The 24887-nt window shown below is 46.6% G+C and overlaps 1 long non-coding RNA gene across 1 annotated transcript; it reads left to right on the forward strand.

Annotated features, from left to right (window-relative positions):
• Positions 1–9489: 9489 nt before the first annotated feature.
• On the forward strand, positions 9490–13047 carry LOC140698824 (uncharacterized). The gene is made up of 2 exons (XR_012076800.1): positions 9490–10568; positions 10788–13047. It is a non-coding gene; the product is annotated as an uncharacterized lncRNA (long non-coding RNA).
• The last annotated feature ends 11840 nt before the right edge of the window (positions 13048–24887 follow it).

Below are 24887 nucleotides of genomic sequence, written 5' to 3' on the forward strand. Positions count from 1 at the left end.
TGCGGGCTTTGGCCCTGGATGGAAAGCTCTAGAGGGGAGTTGGGGTTCACTCTGAACATTTCAGGAGCTGAAAGGAGCAAGCCATGTGTCCTGATAATAGGTCCCAGGATTAGGGCCCCGCCCCTTGGGCACTGGTGACAGGGACGGGGTCCTCCCCTGGTGAAAGCAGCAGGATGCCACGATCGTGGGCACTTATGTGAGACACCAACCTTGAGCCTCTACTTCTTGACCTTCAAGATGGGAATAATAATAGTACCCACCTCCCAGGGTCGCTGGGATGCTTTACGGTCTGGCGTTGACTAGGCACTCAGTAGGTGTTAGCTCTTTTCATCATCTCTAGAAGTTCTGTACCCGGAAAGCTGGGCGGGAGAACTGGATCCACCTGAGAGGCCAGGCGCTGCCGACGGCACAGACACGCTCTCTGGTGGGGCAGGGGGCACCCACTGCCCGGGCCTGGCAGGCCTGGGGCCCTTCCTCGCATCAGGCCCGTCTGCCCTCGCCACCCATGGCAGTTTACTAGGACCACCATAGCAAATGACTACGACCTGCATTCCTGATCTGACAGTTCTGGACATCAGGGTCTGAAATGAGTCTCACTGGGCTGAGGTCAAGGTGTCAGCAGGGTTGCATTCCTCTGGAGGCTCCCGGGGAGAATCCATTTCCTTGGCTTGTGGCCCCTTCCTTGATCTTCAGAGCCAGTGAAGGGTCCTTGCAGCACACTGTCTGCCCTTCCCTCTCGCTTCTTCTCTGAGTCTCTGCCTTCCTCTTCCTTGGGATTACACAGCGCCAAGGCAGATAATCTAGGATGATTTCCTTATTAAAGTCAGCTGATTAGCAATGTTAATTCCCCTAGTCATGTGACCTAACATCCACAGGCTCTGCCGGGGTTGGACACAGACATCTTGGGGGGCCTCATTCTGCCAACCCTGCCACCCTTCCTGCCGCGGCCTCCCCTGCTCTGTGCTCCCGGCCAGTGCTGCTGCCTCCTCTCTGCCCGTCTCTAAACAGGCCTCCCTGAGCTGTGACCTGGCGGCTGAGTGAGCCGGAGCAGCTGCCTGTCCAGAAATTCAGGACATGTCTCCCCAGCCCCGCATGTGCACAGCATTTCCGTGGTCAGAGGGCTGTCCTCCACAGAATGGCCCTCGTGCTCTCCTGTGCCCACCCAGCCTGGCAGAGGGACAGAAGGGGGCACTGCCCACTCAGACCATCTCCTTGTGTGTCATTCCCCACTACCTGCCCCCTCCCCTTGGACTTAGTTCAGCCTTCCTGGCTCCACTGCTCAGACTGCTGGCCAAGCCTGGGGCTCCAGGCGAGAGACAGGCCAAGCCCTGGAAACCACCCCTTGTGTCCTGGAGGAGGACCTGCAGCTGCAAAGATGGGGAAGCCACTCAGTTCCATGAAGGCCTGGGGCCTGTGATCCCAATTCCAGGCACCCTTGGGTGCTTGTCAAAGGGGCCGGGTGAGGGAGCCCCGCTGGGAACCAGATCCTGGTGGGGAACCTGGCTCTGCACGGCCAGCAAGGTAGCTGCTGGAAGGTCCGCTCAGAGTCAGCTTCCTGGACTGTGAAGCGGATGTTTTCCCACTGCCTCTTCCACAGCCACCCTGAGGTCGGGGCCCTGGTTTATGCATCCCTGTGAGGCAGCACTGGCCCAAATCCAGGCTCCCAGAGGGTGGTCAGCAATGTCTAATGGGGCAGTGAGGGTAGCAGCCTGAACTCCAGGCCTCCCTCCCCAATCCTCTGCGCACAGACGGGGGCCTGCCCAAAGGCTGAGTCACTGGAATGAATGAAATTCCAGCTTCATCGCCCTCTCACTTTGCAGGAGCTCCTTCCAAGTCCCTGGGAGAGCCTAGCAGTGTGTTCAATGGTTTTGTAAAATTTGAAAAAGTAGGACTTAAATAATTATTTTTTTAAAGGAGGCCCCTACATTTATTTAAGCTTCAGGCTACACAAGTCCTGGATTGGTCCCTGCCCACCAGGCACACTGGCTCCACTGGTTTCTAGAATGCACCCTGCAATCTCCCTTCTCTGGCCTTTCCTCACACTCTCCAACTGCCTCCCTAGCTTGGCTTCCCAACACACCCCAGCCCACATTCCCTTTGCCCTGGCCCAGGAGACTGGAAGTCAATGTTCCCCTGGGAACAGGCTGGTCACCCGGTCACTCCGGGAGGGCTAAGACTCTACTCATTGTTTAACTCTCCTCCATCCCTGCTGTGCAGCCTTAGGCAAATTAGATCCCCTTTCTGGGCCTCCATTTCCTCATCTCTAAAATGGGGATGGTAAGACCTACTTCTTCTGGCTAGTGAGGGAAATATGATGCTCATCACCCACAAAGGCAGAACACAGTGCTCTGCACACATCTGCAAGTGAGTGATCAAGGAAGGGTTCCTGGAGGAGGGGGCCTGAAAGGTTCTAGGATAGAGACAAGTGGAGCCAAGTGAGAAGGCAAGGGGGCAGGGCAGGGGAGCCAAGCAAAGCCTGGCTGTGACGATGAGCACTGAAAGCCCTGAGCCAAGGAAGTGCAGACCTCCTGACGGATTCTCACTGCTCCTCTTTCTTCCAAGCCAGAGGATGCTTTGGCGTCACCTGGCACTTTCTCCCTGCCCACATCAGCCCACTTCGGAGAAGGCAATCAGGTTACCCAACACCACCCAGAACTGGGGTGTTGGGACCACCCTGGATCAGGACTTCAGCTTTTTTTCTTTTTAACACCTTTATTGTAGTATGGCTCCTGTACAGTAAATTACACGTATTTTAAATGTACAAGTTGATGAATTTTAATAAATGTATACACCAATGAAACCACTACCACACAAAATAGCGAACATTTCCATCACTCCCCAAGAGGTGCAAATTTTGAATTCCCAATTTTCCCTTTCACCCCCTTTACCCCCTGGTAACCATAAGTTTGTTCTCTATGTCTGTGAATCTCTTTCTGTTTTGCAAATAAGTTCATTTGCGTCTTTTTCCTAGATTCCACAAGTAAATGGTATCATATGGCATTTTTCTTTCTCTTTCTGGCTTACTTCACTTAGAACAACAATATCCAGTTCCATCCATGTTGCTGCAAATGGCATTATTTTATTCTTTTTTATGGCTGACTAGTATTCCATTGTATATGCATACCGTGTCTTCTTTATCCAGTCATCTATTGATGAACATTTGGGTTGTTTCCATGTCTTGGCTATTGTAAATAGTGTTGCTGTGAACACTGGGGTGCATGTGTCTTTTTGAATTATATTTTTCTCTGGGTATATGCCCAGGTGTGGGATTGCTGGATCACATGGTAAGTCTATTTTTAGTTTTTTAAGGAACCTCCATACTGTCCTCTATAGTGGTTGCACCAATTTCATTCCCACCAACAGTGTAGGAGGGTTCCTTTTTCTCCACACCCTCTCCAGCATTTATAGTTTGTAGACTTTTTAATGATGACCATTCTGACTGGTGTGAGGTGATACCTCATTGTCGTTTTTGATTTGCATTTCTCTAACAATTAGTGATATTGAGCATCTTTTCAAGTGCTTGTTGGTCATCTGTCTATCTTTGAAGAGATGTCTATTTAGGCTTTTTGACCATTTTTTGATAGGATTGCTTGTTTTTTTGATATTAAGGTGTATGAGCTGTTTGTGTATTTTGGAAATTAGTCCCTTGTTGGTCGCATCATTTGCAAATATTTTCTCTCATTCTGTAGGTTGTCTTTTCGTTTTACTGATGGTATCCTTAGCTGTGCAAAAGCTTTTAAGTTTAATTAGATCCCATTTTGTTTATTTTTGCTTTTATTTCCGTTACTCCAGGAGCTGGTTTCTTTTTTTTTTCAATGGAGGTATGCACTGAGCTATACCCCCACCTGCCCTAGGACTTCAGTTTTAAGCAGCAAGTCTGGTGCCCCATGGTCTGCTGCTTTTTTTGCCCCCAACCAGTTGACAATTCAGGGTTGGGGGCAGTTTGGAGGGGAGTCAGCCATGGTCACTGCCCTACGTTGCTGGTCTGGCTGTGGCCAGCAGGGGGCAGTTGAGGCCGCCCCTTCCTCTCCCTGCAGAGGCGGTGAAGTGGGACCTCCTGCGTGGATCTACGCACCAGGGCAGAATCTGGGGCTTTGGGTCTGAAGCTGCGTGCCCAGCCGATCTCAGAACCGGCGCGCTGGCTCCTGACCGCCGCCACCTTCCTCTGGTGCATGATCTGGGGTCCTGGACCTCCAAGAGCACCAGATACAGAGCTCCCCTTGCGTTCCCCAGTTGGTGTGAGGACCTATATTTTCCGAAGATCAGGATTCTGCTTTGGAATGTCTTTTGTTTTTTGGTGAAATGACAACCGAGTCAAAATATTTTAAACTGAGGCTATTTGGGGGAATCCAGGAAGTGAGGGGCGCACACCACGGAGCTAGTCCCCTCCCTCCTGCCCCGCCCCGCCCCTTGCCTAAGGAAGCTGACGGCCCCCACCCCTCCCCTTCCCAGCAGTCCAGCCCTCTCTCACACCTCCCCTCCCCCACCACGGAGGCCTCCAGCTATTTTAAACTACTTGTCATAGGTATAATTTGCAAGCGGGAAAATAATAGTCCCAGCTCTTCCCAGGACTTCTGTGTCCCCTGCCCTTTTGATCTTGGCATTTGATGTTGAGGGGGTGGTGACTGCTGACTCTCTGGGCCAGGAAGAGCCCAGGCCTCCCTCACAGCATCAAGGTCAGCAGCCTGCAGGGGCCGAAGGAAGCACTCAGAGGGGTTCGCTCTGCCACAGAAGCCGGGCACCACACACGCCTCTCCCACGGATGCCACTCTGGCAGGACAGGGAGGGTCAGAACAGAAAAGTCTCCTTCAGAGGTTCAAGGGCAGTCTGAACAACCCACTGGTTGTTGTCCAGTGGGGGTCACTGTGGGGGCAAGTGGAGGCTTCGGCCTGAAGACGGTCCGTCAGCAGAGATGGTAGCAGAAGTGGACTCGGGCATCAGGGGCTACACGCGGGCCCCGGAGAAGGGAGAGGGTTTCTTGGGGGGCTGTGCAGACCCAGGCATGGGAGGTGGTGGGGGTCAGCACCGCCCGGTTCCTGACCCAAAGGAGCCATCACCAAGACTCCTGGTGGTGGGGCTTGGGGTGAGGCTAGTAAGATGGACACAGGCCTACGAAAGCTGGGACTTCCTTAGTCAGCAACAGCGGGCCTGGCTGAGGAGGTCTGGGGGCCACTGGTGGGCAGCAATGGGAGAGGAGGCAAGAAGGCTTGTGGGACCGAGTCCCTCGTTCCACAGGCCTTCCCTCTGCTGGCGGGTGGGGCCTGGGGAGCAGGGACACAAGTGCTCAGCATGGAGGGGGTGGGGAACAAGGAAGTTTGGTGAGCACGTAGGAGCTGGGGCTTCAGAACACAGGGATGTTACCAGGAGCCAGTAAGGAGGTGGCAGGAGAAGGGCTGTGCGAGCTCCAGGGAGGAGGCAGGCTCAGGGAAGGGGGGGTACTGGGGGGAGGGCTGGGGCACCAGAGGCCTTGTATGTGGCAGGAAGTCCCAAAGACCCGGATGCAGGAGAGTGGCACCATCAAAGTTATTTCCTGGAGGCATGGCCCGAGACCTGAGGCCTGAAGCCTGGCCCTAGGAGTGGGGAGGCTCTCAGTTGGACCTGCCCGGCAATGGCCAGGGAAGGGCTTCAGGAACCCAGAGCCACAGGCCCTACCACCCCCAGAGGAGGCATAAATCCCACGTGTGAGAAATTCTCTCCTAACTTAGAATGCCCTCCTTGTTCCCCCTCTCTCTTTTTAACACACATGGGCCCCCAAAATGAGAGCATGAAATGCAGATGGCCCAGCCCACATCCTTCTCTGCCTTATAAACCAGGGTCTGGGAGTAGCCACTCCTGATGCCCTCTCCCTCGAATGCCTTCTCCCAGTTTCGACTGAGAGAGGCTCCTCTGGTTTCCTTAGCTGCACCACACACTCTGTACGAGCAGCCCCCCTTTCTGGGGGCATGGGGTTGGACAGGCCCCCGAACTGGGCCTATCATCAAGTTTGTGAGCCTGCTGCTGACCTGGGAACTCATTTCCTTCCTTCAGTCAGTCCACAAACATCACAAATATTTCCTGAGAGCCTCAAGGTGGACAGTGAACTTTACAAAACATAACTGTTTGGTCAACACATTTAACGAGGTTTGTTCCACGCCAGGACCACTTCAGGGACTGCCAGATGCAGAGATCCAGTGAAGAACAAAACAGACAGAAAACCCTTCCTCCAGGAGCTAAAGTCCCAAGAGGGCAGGGTGGGGGGCTCACAGAGAAGGTGGCCTCTGGGCAGAGGCAGGAAGGAGCTGAGGGAGGGCTCAGCTAGGTGGCCACTGGGTGAAGCACTTCCAGGCAGAAGAGTTTTTATCAGAATTAGGAAGTGGGAACGAGGAGAGCAGGCTGGGAGAGGTTGAGGGCCTGCCAAGGGTCATGGGGTGGGGGGCGACCAGGCCGGAGCCCAGGCTGAGGCTAGCTTCTTGCCAGGGCAGGGGAGGCCAGTGGGGACTGGGCGGGGAGTTCCAGGCTGCTGTTCCTGCCAGGGCTGCGGTGAGACCAGCCAGGGCAGGAAGGGCTCTGGGCCAGCACACCGTGACTGCACAGTTCCTCATCCAGGCCCTGAAACCAGGGGCTCAGGGCTCAGAGGGAAAAGGCCCCAGCCGAAGGTCTCCTGTGACCAGAGAGCCCAAGGTGACCCAGAAGCCACGGCTCTGGAGCTGTGGGGGATAGGCACAGGTTCTGGCACATTCGCTGGTGGCAACAATACTGTCATCATACTACCCATCTTGAACCTGAAGTCCATCCCTTTCTCATCCCTCTTCTCCCTCTTGGGTCCTTGCCCACGCTGGTGTGCATGTTTGGAAACAACAGAGCTAAGTGGGCTTCAGAACAAGATGGGGAGGCGACCATGGCTGTGAGAAAGGACTTGGAGCCCCCGCCCTGCCCCTGAAATCCAGATGTTGCCCAAGGGGGGCTTCCTGTCCTTTCCCCTCCAACTCTGAGGCCCTAAGTGGGCTGCCCAGGAAAGAGCAGGCTTCGGCCACCCACCTGGGGGTGGGTCAGATCTATCACCACCCAGCCCCACCCAGGGACCCAAGGTCCTCTTGTTTACTGCTGTTTCCTGGAACAGCTTGTTTTGATCCAGAGAAATCTGCTGACGCACTGGCCACCCTGCCCTCCCGCTCTGTGAGGATGGAGTTATTTTTAGCCTTATTTGCAGAGAAAGAGGCAGAACCCAAGTTCCACATTAGTCCACCTTACTGTGAGCACTGCCTCAGCTCCCCTATGGCAGGATGTGGTTTTCCACCCTCATCTCCCCTCAAATACATTAAATCTCCAGAGAAAACTAGCTGTGTGGAACTCTGAGGCCAGGAGAGCTTCTAAACCAAGACCCACTGAAATTGGGTGACTTTGTCCTTTAAAATGGAATGTGCGGCCGGGCTACACCAGACGCAGGGACACAAAGAAGGGCCTTAGTTCCTTTTGCGTTGGAGAGTCCTAAGCTTTATAGAATCCTAATGCCTTGTGTGTGGCTAATTCCACCTACTCCTGCTCTTTTGAAAAATAAAATCTAAGATAGTTCGTTTCTGGGATTTAGAAATGACATGTGTAAATGAGGGAGATTATTAGCCAGAGGTAGAAAATAGAAAACTAGGACATCAGGTTGGGCCTAGGAAGAGGACAGACAGCAGGGACAACCTCCTCTCAGGCGCCTTGTAGATAAATAAAGGCCTGGTACTGTGACGCAGCAGCAAAAGCACTCACTTAGTATTACACACACCTCCTAGCCTTTCTAGAACATTCTAACAGGCAATTCCCTTTTTCCACAGTTTTTTCAGGCCAAGTCTCCCCAACCCACCCCTGGAAATGTTGTCAGGACAAGACAGATGAGGCAGATCTTGGGGAAGAGTGAGCTGCCAGAATCCTTCCGTGGCAGAAGAGGGGCGGCTGAGCAGCCCTGTGAACAAGCCTGGGCTTGCCACAGACTCGCCCTTCTGGGATGAGGGTCACATGAGAGTCATCAGTTTTCCCAGAACGCAGGGAGGGTGCGGCAGCTGGGCCTGGCCCACCCGCAGATGGCATCTCACAGAGGCAGGGGGAAAAAAATCTTCCCTAGTTTCCCCCTTGTTACCAAGGGGGCCTGCTGTCACAGGAGGTTTTGTTTGGAGTGTGGGTGGTTACCCTGGGAGATTTCCTGGCGGGAGTTGGTACAAGAAGCTATTCTCAGTTATGGTTACTCTGATCACCATCCTTACACCCCATGCTGCTGGGGTCCAGGGCTGAGACCAGGCCACACAGGGGGTCTGGGGCTGTGGTTCCTCCTCACTCTGGTCCCACAGTGGCAAGGGAGATGCCAACTACCCTTTTCAAAATTCTCAGCAAGCACACAGTTCCTGCCTGGCCTTGATGGAGGGGATAAGAGTTCACCTGCTTTTCTCTCGCTGTTGGGACACCCAGGTTGGGGGCCTGCTTCGTGTGGGCAGCCAGTGGGCAGTGCCCCCAGCAGTCATCAAACAGGCTCTCTGAAGCCCACCAGAAGCTGTAAACAGGCCTGGACAAATTTGTTCTTCCTTCCAAAAAATTTTTCCCCCACCTCCCAATCCCCAAAATAAAATGAGTTTAGTATCTACACCCCTTCAGTTTTCTTGTCACGGAATTACATGTATTTTTCCTGCACAAACAAGATGTGCTTTTCATTACCTTGCAACTGCTTTTTTCCATTTAATACATAATGAACAATCATAAAAGTCTATCCCAGCATGGACATCTTTTCTGATTACATACTTCAAACCTCTAGGCCCCTGGTAACAGAGAATAACAAAGTCATGAGTCATGCTCATCAGCTACCAACAGGTGGCAACACGGGGGCTTAACTTCTTAATCAACTTTTAAAAAATATAAACCACAGCACGTTTCTTAATCAGAGACACTAAGCACAGCTCTGGGTACAGCTCTCTAAGGGCTGCCTGAGTGCCAACATGCAGACAGTCCGCGCTCCCCTCAGGAGGATCCTGGCTGCAGTCCCGGGAACTCGGGCCATCACACCACACCCACCCCCACCCCAACCCACCCGCGCGCCTAGGCCCTGACGTCACCGGCGCTCACGAGGCCGAGCCACCGCCCTAGGAGTCACGCGCTGCCGCCCCGCCCCAAGGCCGCTGGCGCCTGGGGTGTGATGCGCCCTCCGCAGAGATCTCTCCGCCGCCGCCTGGAATTTTCCAGACGCTCTGCCGGCTCTTCTTTCAGACTTCCTGGGGCGGAGTGACCTGAAGCGACCCCCGCAGTTTGCCTTCGCCCACGCGGGAGAACGGACCAACCCATCTTCCCAGCCCACCCCTTCTCTCAGGGAACAAGGTGCCTACCCACCCCCGGCTCCAAGACCAGGAGAAAAGACCTTCTCTCCACCCCTCTACTCCACCCCACGTTGGAATCCGTCTCCCAGATGTGACCTTGAGTTCTGTCCTCAATCTCTGGAAGCACTGCTAAGCGAAGCAGGAATAATCGGGGAATGTAAGAGGGCGGACACCCCGGGAAGACAGGGAACCACCGCGCGTCCTCTCCTTGGGCAGGGTCAGGGAGGGACTCTTTTTCCGGTGGCAGTGGAGGAATCGTCCCGTTGAGCAATGTCCTGGTGACGCGAACCAGGGCTATAAAAGCCAAAGTTGTATCCTGTCCCGCAGGAGTTAGCTATAAGGAGGGTTGCGGGTTTGGGTTTAGTTGTGGGGGAGGAGTGGCCAGATAGGGCTTCTCGGGACAGATGGGGGAGATGGCAGAGTTAGATGAGACTGAGTGGGGGTGCCAAGAGAAAGGTTAATGGGGAGACTAGATCTTTGGGAAACTGCTGGGGAGAGCTGTGTCAGAGGTACCCGCAGTAACCCAGGGGGAGGACAACACTCCAGGCCTGCCTGTTGCTGCTGCCCACTGGAGAAGGGGAATTTGACCTCTGGGAGGGGGCCGCTCAGCCTAAGCAGGTGTGGTTGGTGTGGAAGAAGGAAGACGGAGACAGGAAGTGGAGGAGACTGAGGGTCTTGCCATCCTTGCTGGAGGCGTAACTGAACAGTCGGTTCCCGGAAAATGAACAGGAAGGAAGGCAGTAGGGTGCAGGTCCGCAGGTGGGCTGGGAGGGCGGAACTTGAACTTAATACCAGCAGCCCCCTTTTTTTCCAGACGAAGGGTTTGTGAGCCCGCCTGGGGATGAGGCCTGGTGTTGTGGAAACTGAACTTAGCTTCGTGGGGCTGACAGCTCTGGTCCAGGGCGGTATGTAATTCTGGCTTGGCCCGGGACAGGGTCCAGCCAGGCCCAGCCTGGTGGAACCCAGGTCTGGGTGTGAGGCCAGACCTCTGGTCGGAGGTGAGGGTGGTCTAGGGAGTGATCAGGAGGTAAGGTGCGTTATTAGTGTGGCGCCTCACGTGTTTGACAGGCGGGGGCTGTAGGCGGAGAAAATTGACCCACACTTTATTTTCCAGGTGGCAGTGCTTCCCTTTGGACTTTTCCTCTAGGTTCCGTGCTAACCTCTTCTGTGAGCTCACTCTGCCCCTCCTCCCTTTAATTCTCTCGAGGTTATCCATTCGCTTAAAACATTGCTTCTGGTAATCTGGTAAGCCTGGGAAAGCTGCTGAAGTCCCTGTCAGAGTCGGTATTGTTGGTAATCCTGAAGGAGGAAAGGCATCCCCTGCTGAGACTTTGGGTGGGCGGGTTGGTGTTGCTTCCCCGTGGAGAGGGTGGGGATTGAATGTGCACCCTTGGGTGGGCCCGCAGCCATTTTACCAGCTGAAAGCTACGAAAATGCCTCATAGACCGTGGTTTGTTACTATAGTGTTCATCATGGCGATCAGATGGCACCGGGAGAAATGGAACCCCTGGCCAGTGTGAGTCGTAGCAGAGCAGGAGGGGAGACCCTGGAGGAGAGAGCCCGCCTAAATTGATGTCTGCAGATTGAATTTCCAGAGGCTTAGGAGGAGGAAGTTCTCCAGTGTCATGGTTCCAGGCCTTGCTCAGGAAGCCCTTTATTCAGGAGCCTTTAAGGTTTTCAGATGGGCTTATGAAGGGGCAATCTTTAAAGTCCAAATGAGGTGCATCCGGGGCCATCAGCAGATGTGTTGCTTTGAATGTTTGATCCGGGAGCAACAACCTATGGGCACGTCAAAGCCAGCAGGCATCCCTCCTGTTCTGGGGTGGTTTTCAGATGCTGCATCTTCTAAATTGAGCCTCCTGTCATACTACTAGTTTTGTGCTACAAACTTTGCTTCCAGAAGATTCTTAAGCAGTAGAACATTTTAACGCTGATGCTGCAACGCAGAGTGATGCCTTGTATATGGAGCTTGCAGATGGAGCCCAGTGACCCTCTCACCTACCTGTCTGCCTGCCTGCCTGTGCATTGGTCGGAGGAATTCTTAGTGTGATGATAAAACCTGTGTATTGGGAAGTGTTCAAGTTTGAAACGTCTTAGGCCAATTTTTAGATGAAACAGACTGGCAAATTGAAGGGTCATTGTGTTGTGCTACGGTCTGGGAGGGTACAAGTTGGTCATGCCCAAGTTGTGATAGAAATGGCAGGTCTAGCTTCTGCATTAGATTGCAGATTACTAGGAAAAGGGAATGGTCAGATGATAGTGATCTTTGATTCATCTTGTGCCTAAATGCTTTTTAGGTTGGATTTTACATAGATTTCAAAGTAATCTTAGTGTTCAAGTGGGAGGGCTTTGGTGAGGGTGTGTTGGGGGAGGAAACAGCTTGGCGCTGTTTCTGCTGGGAGGGGCTGGGGTGAGAAAAGGGAGAGGGTTGTGGTTGGGTTTCAGGGGGTGGGGGTGGGGATTGGTGGGGAATCACCAGTACACAGAGCTCTGGAGAATTGAATAGAGCTCAATGGGCAGAGGAAATACTAGTTGTAAATTGTTAATGCTAGTTAAAGTGTTGCTCGGATACACAGGTTGCTTGGGAATTTTCTAAAATGCTTAGTACTCTGCTAAGTACAGGGGAAAATGCAAAATTGTTTTGCTTTGCTGCAAGATGGGGAAGTCTGAGAAGGTAACTGAAAACCTGAGTATCAGTCACTTGAAAGATTGGTGTCAGAAACTTACCTCAGCAAGTTAACAGCCTTCACTGCTTTTCAGTATTAAGTGGTTTATCTGAAGCTTGAAAGGTGTGCAATATTCAGGAGCAATCTTGGAAAAGACACTAAATACCCAAATTGTGGGCTTTAAAGTATTTAAATTTAAGGTTTTTGCTGTGCGCTTGAGATTAAATATACTTTTCTGGGTTTTGCAGTTGAAACTTAGCAAAGTGAAAATTCAGTGATTTCTAAAGGGATTTTGTATGTTACTTTGGGCCTTATAAATCCATCTTGTCTTTGTGATGGGTATTAGTAACAAGTTTTTACTATTAGCTTTTCATTGTCATTGTAACAAGGAGAACCTGATAACTTTGATCACTGTAAATTTACTGTAATATTTGATAACAATCCATGTACCCTTGCTAAGGTTACAGTTAATCCACTGTATCTTTAATTTGAATGTTTGTGCTTTTTAAGTGACCTGGTACTAAAGGGGGAACTATCAACCAAAATCAGTTTGGGAAATAAGAGCAAGACCGGGGGTGAGGATGTGTTTTACTAATATGTTCCGTAGAAATTCAGGGAAAGATCTGAAAACCCTTTATGATACTTGTTTCTGAGGTGCGCCTGTTGAAGGAATCCCAGTGGCTATTTATCACATCCCTCTTCCCCTTAAATTTCAATGTGAACATTTTAAAGGCCCAGTAGATTTTGCCCTTGGGATTTTTCTGTTTTCTGGGTCCTTTTTAATGTTTAAAAAAATAATGTTGACATAATAGTTAAGTTCTCAACTGGTGACTTGCGCATGATATAATTACGTCATTGGAATTTAAAGGACATGAGTCATGCATGTATGGGGAAATAGTTCTGGTATGCTGTTGTGAAACTGAAACTGTAAAAGCAGGTGAGACAAGTACGTGTGTTGCTCTGTATGATTGGAACCCGTCCTGTTGCATCATGTACACGATTACTAATTGTTTTTCTTCCCCTTTCCAGCACAAATAAAGGTTTGAGTTCTAAACTCATTAGAATTGTTTGTATTGCTATGTTATATTTTTCATATTTGCGTATTTCATTTGCTTTCATAATGAAGTTGAATGTATCTTCATATTGTAGATTTTAGGTCTAGTTTCACTCTTCAGTAGCTCCAAATTGAGCCCATTCAGTGGTATGGTGACCTCAAACAGAACTGGTATATCCTGAATGGTTTGCAACCTGGTAGGTGGGGAGGAAGCTCTGCTCACTGGAGTTCATGATGGTTGTGCAAATTGTGATGTCAAACCACTGAGCAAATGGTTAGTGTCAAGGTGGGGGAGTACTTTGTAAATATCCTGGAATTTTACGTGGTTCTGTTTCCAAATGGCATTGTTTTTTATTCCTGTTTGCTTGGAGGAAATAATCTAAGGAGTATAGCAGACATGTAATGTGTATTTGACTTGTTTGTGATCTTGGGAGGCTGGAATGTATCTGGGATTTGGGTTTAAGCACACAGTTCTCTAAATTTACTAAAGAATTTGACTTTGGCTGAAGTTTTTTTCTTTTGGTGAGTAACAAAAGAGTTTGGGCCCAATTGTGTAAGTCCTGTGCTAAGCAGGCAAAGGATGCGAGTGGAAGCACTTGGAATCCAGAGTATGAGTTATGACTCCAAATTTGTGTCCTGGGTTGGAGTGGGAGTGGGTGGGGAGAAGGCCCAGCAGTGTTTACCCTGGGAGCTCATTCTTGTACTGAGCTTTTGAGGCCAGAAGGTTTTGCCTCACAGGAGGCAAACTCTGGGTTCAGAATGGAAACCTTTGCCAGCCTCTGCTCAGGAGGGTTTTGTTTCCAAGGGAGTGGGAAGGGGAGCTTGCCGGGGAAGGGGACATGAGACCTGAAGTAAGACAGGCAAGTGCTATGACAAAACCAAGGGGTGGGAGAGCGTGACCTAAATTCCCCCGAGAGCAGCTCGGGGACTGGCTGCTGTCCTCGCTGGATGCGTTCTATTTGCCTGGTCTCCTGGGTTCTCATGAACCTTCACGTGTTTGCTACTGAGAAACCAGAGTTAGGTGCCTGCCAGCAAACCGCCTTTCTGGGGCTCACGGCTCTGCCCAGAGTGGACATCACGTGTGCAGGTAGAGGAGCCTTTCCTGCCACCACCCCAGTCCTCGGTTCCCCCAGGACACTCTAGGCTTCCTTTCCTACGTCACCCTTCTTGCTTTTTGCCCAGCTGTCCTTCACCAGCCTTGCCTTCTTTGCAGAACTTGTTTCTCTTGTTTTTATACGGTGATTACTAAACTTTTGCTTCCAACCTTGAGGGTAACTGCGATAAATGCCTCTGTGTACTGTTTCCTAGCGACTGTGGTGGGCTAGTTAAAGATTTCTTCTTTGTAAGGGGTTGTAATGTGAGGCCTATTAATACCCGAGCAGAGCAGGCAGCTGAAGGCAGTGCTCATGGCCTCCCGGCCTCTGCTCAATCCAGGGCCCCTGCCTGTTCTTTACCCTCAGTTATCCTCAGGTCAGATGGGATGGGTGGATGGTGTTGATGACAGCCTTGGTGGTCTCTAAATCAGTTTGCATCGTAGTGAATAGATCTGAATTCAGCCTTTCTCCTGATCTCCCAGAGGCAGTAGATGATACGATCAGATGCAGTGACTAAGCTTGTGGCAGTTAGGTAGAAAAATGGTGATCTGGTGCAAATTAAAAGTAATGGGGCAAGAGTTGAATTTGGAAGTTCTTTTGAAAAGGAATAGCCGAAAGGAAGTATTGTCTAAGGCTCCTCTGTGTGCCCAGGTTGGACACACTGAAAACTGCAGAAATGGCGTGTGTCACAAAACAGATGGTAACTGCCCACCCCCCGCCCCCAACTCCACCCTACTGGCTGCCCTTGGTTTGTCTTAACTGACCATGGCCTTGAAAGGACACTTATGCAGGGACTAACCTCTCTGTGTGTACTTAAGTTCCTAGAGGAAATGTTAACCTCTGGCCTTGAGCAGTATTGCTTATTGTGAGATGCTGGTATTAAATGAAATGCCAAGACAGGCTTCAGATATTTGTGGTATGTTTCAAATGTTTATATTGAACACAAAAATATACTGTTGTAGTCTGGAAATGGCAAGAGGTAGATAGCAAAATAACCAAAAATAAGAAAGATGTTAAGATGTGTCCCAGGGAATGTGGCCTTGACTCTGAGGATCCCACCTCTACCACCTAGTCTGCTGGGTAGGACTGCCCTCCAAGGCCCCTCAGCTTTGCACTGCCTTCCGTCTCTTTCAGATAACTCTTAGCTGAGTTCTCATGTTGTGAAAAAGATTTGTTGCAAGGTTTACAAATAAGAAAATTGACAAAATCCTCAGTAATCTTCTGTTGACAGTTGTTACTGGTATATTTGTGTTCTACAGTTTTTTTCCCTTATGCACAGAATGTATGCCTTTTTAAACAAAAATGAAATTATACTGTAAGTTCTGTTTTATAACTTTTCACTTAGCATACAGTGAACATTTTCCTGTTGCTAGAAGGATCTTTTGTGGTGGTAACATAATGTTCCATTGCATGGTTGTATCAATTTAAACAATCTCCTTTAGAGGACATACATTTTCCATTTGTTTTTTTCTCTTAAGAAGTAATGCTGTGAATACCCTTCCTTGTAACTCAAATTTTATCACATGCAGTATTATTTCTTTGGGATACATGAATACATTTCTACATGTGACTTGCCTTAAGACTTTAGGTTCCTATTGCTAAATTGCCCTCCTGGGGGGGAATTTTCTAAATTAGCATTCTCACTATCGATGTAGACCTAGCTCTGTCTCCCCTTTTGCTCAGAGTGGGTATCACACTAAAATCCTCACTCCCTGGGTGGCTCCAGGCTGCTTTACCTGTGGCTGTGAGCACTGCCACACCGAGCATTGTGTTGATTGACCATCTGCAGTATTGTATATGTGTGCATGCGTGACTCTCCACTTCTTAAGGGTTCATTTCTCTATTGACTGTTTTGTAAAAATATTAATGTATTAATGATGCTTCGTTGTATTTGATGCAAATATTTTCCCCAGTTTGTAGATTGCCTTTTTGTTTATTTTGTTTCAAACATAAAAATGTTAGTTTTTCTGAGGTTGTCACTTTTTTTTTTTTTTTTTTTTTTTTACTTTTCTGAATATCAAGATTTATTACCTAAGGTAAAATACTGGTTTAGGCTTTACTTGGGTCAATATTTACCTTGTGTGGCTCTGTTGCATGGCTATCACCACAAAAATGTCTGTTTTTTAACCTCATGTTAACACACAGCTGTCAGAGAAGCTTGAATTCTCTCTTTGGAGTTTGCATATGGGTACTCAGTAGATTCGGTTAATTGCAGCACAAAGTTAGGAGACCATGCAGGAGTCTGTGAGCTCAGATTTCTTGTGCTCCAGAGGGCGAGGTTGTCACTCTTTGTGGTTTCTCTACTCTGTTATGCTTAGATGTGTCCCACCTGAAAAGTATATAAATATTAATGTGTGTTACTTTGTGACACTTGTATGGTTTCATTTTTTACATTTGAACATACCACCCAACTGGAGTTTACTGTGCAGCCTGTCGATGTGTATGTAGTAGGGGAGGGCCCACGAGCTTTCTCCCTCCCACACCCACTCCCTGTGGCCAGATGATGGGGTAGCAGAGAGCCCTGTCCCCTGACAGCTGGGCAGGTTGTTGTCACAACCAGACAGTTCACTGAAGACCTGGGGGGCAGATGGCTGTTGTCTCCTGGTGGGATCTCAGTTGCCCCTCCTCCATGACTCCCCTTTCCTCTGTCTTAACTGTCTGAAACCCATGACAGCCCTGGGCGGGGGCGGGGTGGTCAGAAGCAGGTGCAGACCGACAGATCAGGTTCTACTCCTGACTTGGGTGCTTTATGACTGGGGACAAAGTACTGAGTCTTACCGAGCTTGTTATCCTGTGAAATGGGGGTAAATGGATGTGTGTATTTGGCACACGGCTACTTTTCATTGAGTGCTTACAGTGATTCCATCCTCTAGTCACCTGCCTGCCTTGCTCTGGGCCTTTTACATGTAATCAGTTTGCTTGTTCTGGTCTGTTCTGGTTTTACATTTGATTTTGTTTCCATTCACATTTCCCTATATCAGCAGAGCCCAGAAACGCTGGCAGTGGCTTTTTCTCAGGGTTAATTCTCCCACAGGAAGTCCACAAAGGGCTTCTACAGGTCCTGTGAGTACCGGAAACTGTACATGTGTATTTCTCTGTGGAAAGCACAAGCTTGCTGAAGGGGTCCATAACCTCAAAAAATACCACAAATGAAAAATTGCATTATTTTATCCCATTGTGCTTATTCTATAGGCTGTTTAGCCGATCTCTTAAGTTGTAAATAGTGTTTGGACTATTTTCAATTGTGCTGCTGTGAACATCTCTCTAAATTTTGCGTAAATATATAAATATGTATTGGTGCAAATATATACATACATATCTATTTCCTAGGGTAGCATCTTCTGGTCACTGAGCATGCATGGTTTTATAACTCTTGTCCAAGACTTACTCTCCAGAAACCTTACACTTCCTCTTGTGAGTATATCCATTTCCCTTCATAATTGCTAATACCAGGTTTTTCTATTTTTTTAATTTAATTTTTTATTGAAGTATAGTCAGTAAATAAAATTTACTATTACTTTCTAAAAAATTTGTGATAAAATATGCATAACATAAGTTTCACCATCTTAACCACTGTAACGTGTACATTTCAGAAGTGTTTGGTTATATTTATAGCATCTCCAGAACTTTCTCATCTTGAAAATTGAAACTCTATACCCACTAAATTCCTCATTCCTTTATTCCCCAGCCCTTGGCAATCACCACCTATTTCTTTGTTTCTATGAGTTTGACAACTCTCGGTACCTCATAATAAGCGGAATCATACAGTATTGTCTTTTTGTGACTGGCTTGTTTTACCTAACGTATGTCCTCTGGGTTCATCTGTGTGATAGTGTGTGCCAAGATTTTTTTCCTTTGTAAGAAAGTATTTTTTTGTATATATGTACCACATCTTGTTTATCCATTCATCTATCAGTGAACACTTGGGTTGCTCCCACTTTTTAGTTAATGTGGATAATGCTATTATGAGCACGGGTGCACAAATACCTTTTTGAGGCACTGCTTTCAATTCTTTTGGATATATACCCAGAAATGGTATTGTGCATCATAGGGTGTTTCTATTTTTAATTTTGGGGGGAACTGCCATACTGTTTTCCATAGCAGCTGTACCATTTTATACTTCCACCAATAGTTTACCAGGGCTCCAGCTTTCCACATCTTCACCAATGCTTTTGTTGTTTTTTTATAGCAGCCATCCTAATGGGTATGAAATGATATTTCATTGTGGTTTTGATTTGCATTTCTCATTCCATAGGTTGCCTTTTTACTGTTGATTGTGGCCTTTGATACATAGAAGTCTTTAATTTTGATGTAGTTCAATTTATCTATTTTTACTTTTGTTACCTGTGCTTTTGGTGTCATACCCAAGAAATTATTGCCAAATTCAATGTTATAAAGTATTTTTTAAAGTGCTTTAGTAGTCAGTCTGTATTTCTGTGATTACTTTCTAGTCTGTTTTACCATTTGATTTACCATCTGCATTTTTCCTCTCTGACCATTTACCATAAATTTTCTGTTAATTTTTATAACCATCATGAATTCTTTATATAGTTGGGAAGGTAAACTTCTGCCAGTGTTGTCAAACTTACTCATTTTTTTCCTTTTATTGTTGTACACAAAAAGTATCTATTATATAAAGACTTAATAATTTGGGTCTAATAAGTCTAATAATAACAACTAATAAGACTTGGGTTTACATCTGATAATTTTTTTAGTAGCTAAGTATGTATGTACTCCCACATTACAATGAATGCTCTTCTCCATTTAAGGAGCTATGAGTCCAACCTAGGAGTGGATCTAAATTAATTATTTACACTGATAAAGTTGAAACACCAGCTGCTGAGTAAATACTGTCATTGTTCTTTTTTTCTAGGTCTGTCAACATTAGCTTCTTATAATTATCTGCCTGAATCTCTTTCTGCAGTTTTTAGTCTGTAGTTTTTGTTGTTTCTAATCAAATAACAACAAATTTTAATGACAGTCACTGTTCATTATGCTATGAAGTCTAGTAAGTGGAAACTATGATACTCCTCAAGGCAAGAATATTCTCTCTCCTTGTTGGAACTTTAGACACAGAACTGGGTTAATCTTTGGTTTAAGACATAACATGCCTCTCTTCTTTTTGGTTCCTTGATGTTTTAATAATGTGAGCATTTCTGAATCTTTGCTCAGTGTAAAAACTAGGAATTAAGACAGTAACTTCCTCTACCTATGTGGCCATCTCCCCCCATCTTCCTCCCTGTCTCCCTCTAGGCCGAAGTAATCATGATCCTGAAGAGTAGGTTTATCTTTTACTTGGTTTTTTTTTTCCGTGTAACTGAAAAAAAAACTTGCCAAACTGTGGTTTTTAAACTGTATGTTTTCATTTTAGTTGTTTTTAACTTTATAAGCTTCTGGAATATTTTTCATTTAATGATATTAAGATTCATCCTTTACCTTGTGTGTAGTTCATTTGGTTCACTTGCTGGATAGAGTCTCTCATGTGACTGTAACACAGTTAATTAATCAATTTTTCCCATTGCTTCTCTCATTCTCTTCAGTGTGATTAGGTAAGTGATAGGTGGATGCTGTCTTATACAGAATTAAAGCTTGGTTAACAAGGTTGGCACTATCCGTACCCACCCCCCATGCTTGCTGTGTTTCCTGCCAGACCTTTTTCTGTTCATTTATATCCATATGTAATATGAAAAAAACTGTGTAGGTGGGAAAATACTGTTTTATGCCGTGTATCATTATTGACTTGCTTTTTTCGTTTAACATAGGGAGATTCATGTGGGCACGTGTAGAGCTGCTGTCATTGTATGAAGCTGCTGCTGTGTAGTCCTTCACTTGGAATTTCCATGAGTTATTTAGCCATTCTGTTCTAATGGATATTTACACTATTTCCAGTCCTTTCGGATGCTGTATGGTCATGCACACCCCTTGTGCACACACATGAGTGTTACCCAGGGTCAGTACCAAGAAGTGGAATTGCTGGGTCATAGGACGTAGGCAAGGCATTTTACTCAATTCTGCCCTCTTGTCCTCCGGAGTGGGTGTACAGATTTGCATGCCTGAGTATGAGAGTATGTTTGTCCATATCGTCTTCGACGCTTAGTATAGCAAGCACTTAAATTTCTGCCAGTTGCCATCTTTGATCTGTCATGTGTTCACAGTGACCCTCTGAGACTTTAATGCATCTGTGGGTTTAACATTTGTGGCCTTAAAACTGATAGGGATGCTGGAGACCAAGGCACATAATCATTTATAATTTTCATGGTATAATTTTTTTAAATTACTCATGTCATTGAGGCTACTGATGATGCCCAGCCAAACACTCTAGGTCCATGTCACTCTGGCTTTATTTTCTGTTTGTCTCTGCAATGCAGCAACTCTCAAAGGGATCAAAAGTTTGCAGATTTAGGTAAAGTTTATGGTTGACATTACTATACTATGTACTGTTGTAATGGATGGGACTGTGGAGTGTACATTTGTGGCAGAATTTATTTTTAATGCCTTTATAAATGACTAGTCTTGCATTTAAAATTTAAACACTGCAGAAAAACACAATGTAGAAGGTAAGAGTTTCTCTATAGTTCTTCTCCCAAGATAATAATGGCAACTTCATTTATGTTCCTTCAGAGTTTCCCTCTGTGGACATACTGCAGATTTATCCTATTATCTACTATAAAATGGAAACATACAACATGTACTGCTCTGCAACACTTCATTATTTTCATGGCTTCATAATACTCAATCTTGTGCATGTTGGTGTAGTTATTTTAAGCATTTTCCTGATGAAAGGCTTTTAAGCTTATTTGTAGGGTTTTCTGACCATTGCAGACAGAGCTTCTTGTAAATTCCTCTTCCTACACGTGTCTGCACGCCCTCGGATCACAGTGCCTCGAGGAAGCCTGAGCTTTGCACCTGCTCCAGTACAGCGGGCAGCTCTGCCTCTGTACTTGGTGCTTTCTGGGTCTGGGGCTCTCAGTCTTGTGAGGTGGGCTGAGAGCTTCTGCTGCCAAGGTAGGATAATCCTGGCCTTCTCCTGATGTGCTGTGGAATTCAGTTAAAATGATTGCTGAAACCGCTTGTCCATAACAGATTTTAGCATGAGACAGTGTCTGACTTATTTAGCGCAAAACAGGGATGGATTTAACAAGCCTCAGGGTCTACTGCCTACTGTTCCCTCCGAAAGCAGGTTGAAAAATGAACTCTTCTAGGAAAGTACTTGTGACATTTGCAAAAAGTAGCATTTAATTCTTACTTGTTTGTTAGTTTGTTCGGTCTGTTAATCTTCCCTGGCATCTGTCTGTAGGCATCTCTAGGCTAAAGGAGTACATCCAGGTAGCGGCGCAGTCTGCTCCCTCGTCCACCTGCTCAGCACAACCTTGTCTGCTTTCTGGTTTGAATATATGCTCCCTCTCTCCACTAAGAGGCCACTAAATGCCAGGAGCACAGGTATGAACCACTCTGTCTCTCCCCTTGTGGGGTCACAAGGAGCTTAATGTTGGGAACTGCAAGGACCTGAGATCTGTCCCAGCAGCCTTATTCTCTCCCCTCAGCCTCTAGGTGATCCATGCATTGTCCCTCTTACTCTTCTGTCACTGTGGCAGGCAACTGTGTGACCTGCCATCTGTATGTCAGAGCAAGGCCCTGCCTCTGTCTATGCTGACCCCAGAGGCAAAGGCTCTTCTAATTTGTTTAACTTAAAGGTATGAAAAATGTTCAAAGTAATACCTGGACGTGTTAAAATTCAAACCCTATAGGAGAAACAGTGATGTCTTTCTCTAACCCCTGGCCTGGCCTCCCTTCCTACATTGGCAGCTGCTGTGACCACTTAGTTGCTGAAGTTTCTTTCCTGAGAATTCTGTGCATGTGTTTTGCTATAGAGGCCCTGGTGTACCACATGCTGTCTTGCACTTTGGGTTCAGTGAATGGCACGTCAAGGAGCTCATCATGATCTGCCTTGGGCTCTTCGATGCCTTTGTAGTAGCCTGTTTTAATTATCCATTCCCCTTTTGAGGAACAAATACCTTGTTTCTAGCAATATTTACTGTTTATAGGGCTGTACTGAGTATCTGTATGCGTGTGTTTATGTACGTGGCAACTATGTCTGTGGGGAACGTGTCCTTTCAGGGGATTTCTGGGCCACTGCCTTTCTAAACATGATGGAGCCACCAGCTTGTGGCTGTTCTGGTTTCCCTACACTTTTCCCAACACTGTGTTTTTTATCTTGTTTATTTGTCAATGTGAGAAGTGAAAATAGCATTTCACTGTAGTTTTGACTTGTATTTCTATTGGGATTTTAAGAGCTTATTAAATATTAAAGAAGTTAACCCTTTTTCAATTGTGCTGCAAATAGTTTGTCACTGATCTTTAAGTTGTATGCTAAAATTTTGCTATTCAGAGTTTTAAATATATTTGTACTTATTTATCAATATTTCTTATGGCCTCTGGATTTTATGAGTAGTTCAGAAAGGCTAATCTAGCTCAAGATTATTTTCTGTTAGTCCCCATGTTTTGCCTAATTATTTTAAGGCTGTAGTTTAATTTGAACCTTGGCTCTATCTGGACTTAATTTCATCATAGTGAGTGACTTAGGTACAGTTAGCCTGTTGTCCCTACACCATTTACTGATGACTACATCTGTTCCCCATTTATCTATCTATTCATGTGCCAGTGCCAGTTTTAAATACTGTAGTTTTGTGCTTTTTCTGTATGGTAGGGACAGCCCTACCTCATTATTTCACTTTCCTGAATTTTCCTGGCTATTCTTGCATGTTTACTTTTCCTTCCTTGTGGTGTTTTCATACTGTTGTCTTCCTGTGCAAGGATGAGGTATGCCCCGGTTTACCCACGGGTGTTTAAATTTAGCTCTCTGGGATGTGGAAAGCTGTGGTCAGTTAGGCTAGTCTTGGTCTGACTGCAATTACTTCATTATTTTCATGGCTCCGTTTTGGTCTTGAATATGTTCATATAGTTATGTTAACCATTCTCTTGTTAATGTGTGTCTGGGCGTCCTAACCTGCCTCCTGAGAGCTCCCCACACCCATTCTAATGACCACCCTCATCACAAAGCACTTTTCCATTTTTCTCTGTGCCTAATGGTTACTTTTCACTGTCTAACTGACAGTGTCCAGTTCAGTGGACTTTATAGATGAAATGCTCCGAAACACATTGTCTTGCTAAAAATTCCAATATGTTTATGCAAGCCCAGCATGGAGAATGAATTGTGCATATTCTGAGAGGTCACATTCTAGGAGGAGAGTTTGGCTGGTAGGGTTTGCGTTCTGAACCTCTGCCCTGTGTGGCTGACTGCTGTCCCTGGGAAGTTCTGTGTACCTGGAATGTCTGGACAGAATCCTATTCTGATAACCAGCACCTGACCCCTCTGCTCATCCCCTGAACCACCTTTTCCTTCTGTGTAACATAAACACCCGATGGACTATTTATAAAATGTCCTGCATGCTTTCCTGCCTTATCAAAGAGATTACTGTTTCTTCGATTTCTCAAGGCCACCATCGTGTACATGTCATCCTGCCTGGCACACAGCAGTTCCTTCAGGGGCTGCTGTCAGTTCCTTCGGGTGGGCCCACCTCTCCTTTGCTGGGTTCATGGTGTCTGTAGTAGATGAATTGAAGGTGCCTGGAGGCAAGACAGCCAAGCCTTCCTTCAGTTAACTTGCTGGTGCGCCCTTGAGTCAGCAGTGGCCTGCATCTCTTCAGAAATAATGTGTGTGGGCTTGTTTTGCAACCAAGCACGATACTGTTTTCTGATTATGATTTTTTCTGACTTACTGTTGAGATATGGGCGGATACTTTTCTCTGTTTTGTAAGACATTAGAAATGTCTTAGAAACAAATGTCTTAGCATAAATCTGATCGTTTCCTTAAGGGAATTTCTTAACAGTGACATTACTGGCTGAGAGGGCATGATCAGTGTGAAGGCTTTTGACTCATGTTGCCGAGTACCTTCTGAAAGGCCAAACACAGCTCAGCCTGGCCCTGGCCCTTTTTGTTTTTATCTTGGCTGATTGGAGGTTTAAGCAGTGTCTCAGTGTTTTAATGTGCACATTTTGACTCTGTAAAGCTGAATGTTCACTTCCTGTGTGTGTTTGCTGATCTGTGCATCTGCTCTGTGCTTCGCTTCTATTTTTGTTGCCCCCTGAGAAGTCTTTTTTCTGTTGAGGACATTTACTCTTGGTTATTACACAGTGTTTTTCAATCTTGTAGTTTGCCTTTTAAATTTACGTGTTGAATCTTGCTGATGGTTTTAGGTTTTGTAATCAGACCTATCTAATTTTATTATTAGTGTTATGTACTTTGGTGTTATGCTGTATTTTCCTCTGGTTCATTTGTGGTTTCATTTTTGACATTTAACTCTTAATTCCGGCTAGAAGTTGCTTTGGTGTACAGTATTAGGTAAGAATCTAATTCAGTTTTTTCAGAATGGTTCACCAATTTTCCCAACACCTTTACTGAATAATTCTACTTTGTCTACTGATTTGTTGAAGTCCCACTTGTTAATTATGGGCTAAATACTTTGAGTCTGTTTCTGAACCTTCCAGTCTGTTTCACTGATCTGTCTTTCCCTGTGCCAACCCAATGTTTTAAATATTTTAGCTTTGTCATATCTGATTTTAATATATGGTAATACAGGCCCCTGTCATTCTTTTTTAAAGTATTTGGGTTTTTATTGGAATCGAATTACATTTATAAATATGTTATTGTGACTTCCCATTTAGGAACTGGTCTCCCTATTCATTCAAG

Source organism: Vicugna pacos, chromosome 10, assembly GCF_048564905.1.
Source record: "Vicugna pacos chromosome 10, VicPac4, whole genome shotgun sequence".
Lineage (NCBI taxonomy): Eukaryota > Metazoa > Chordata > Mammalia > Artiodactyla > Camelidae > Vicugna > Vicugna pacos.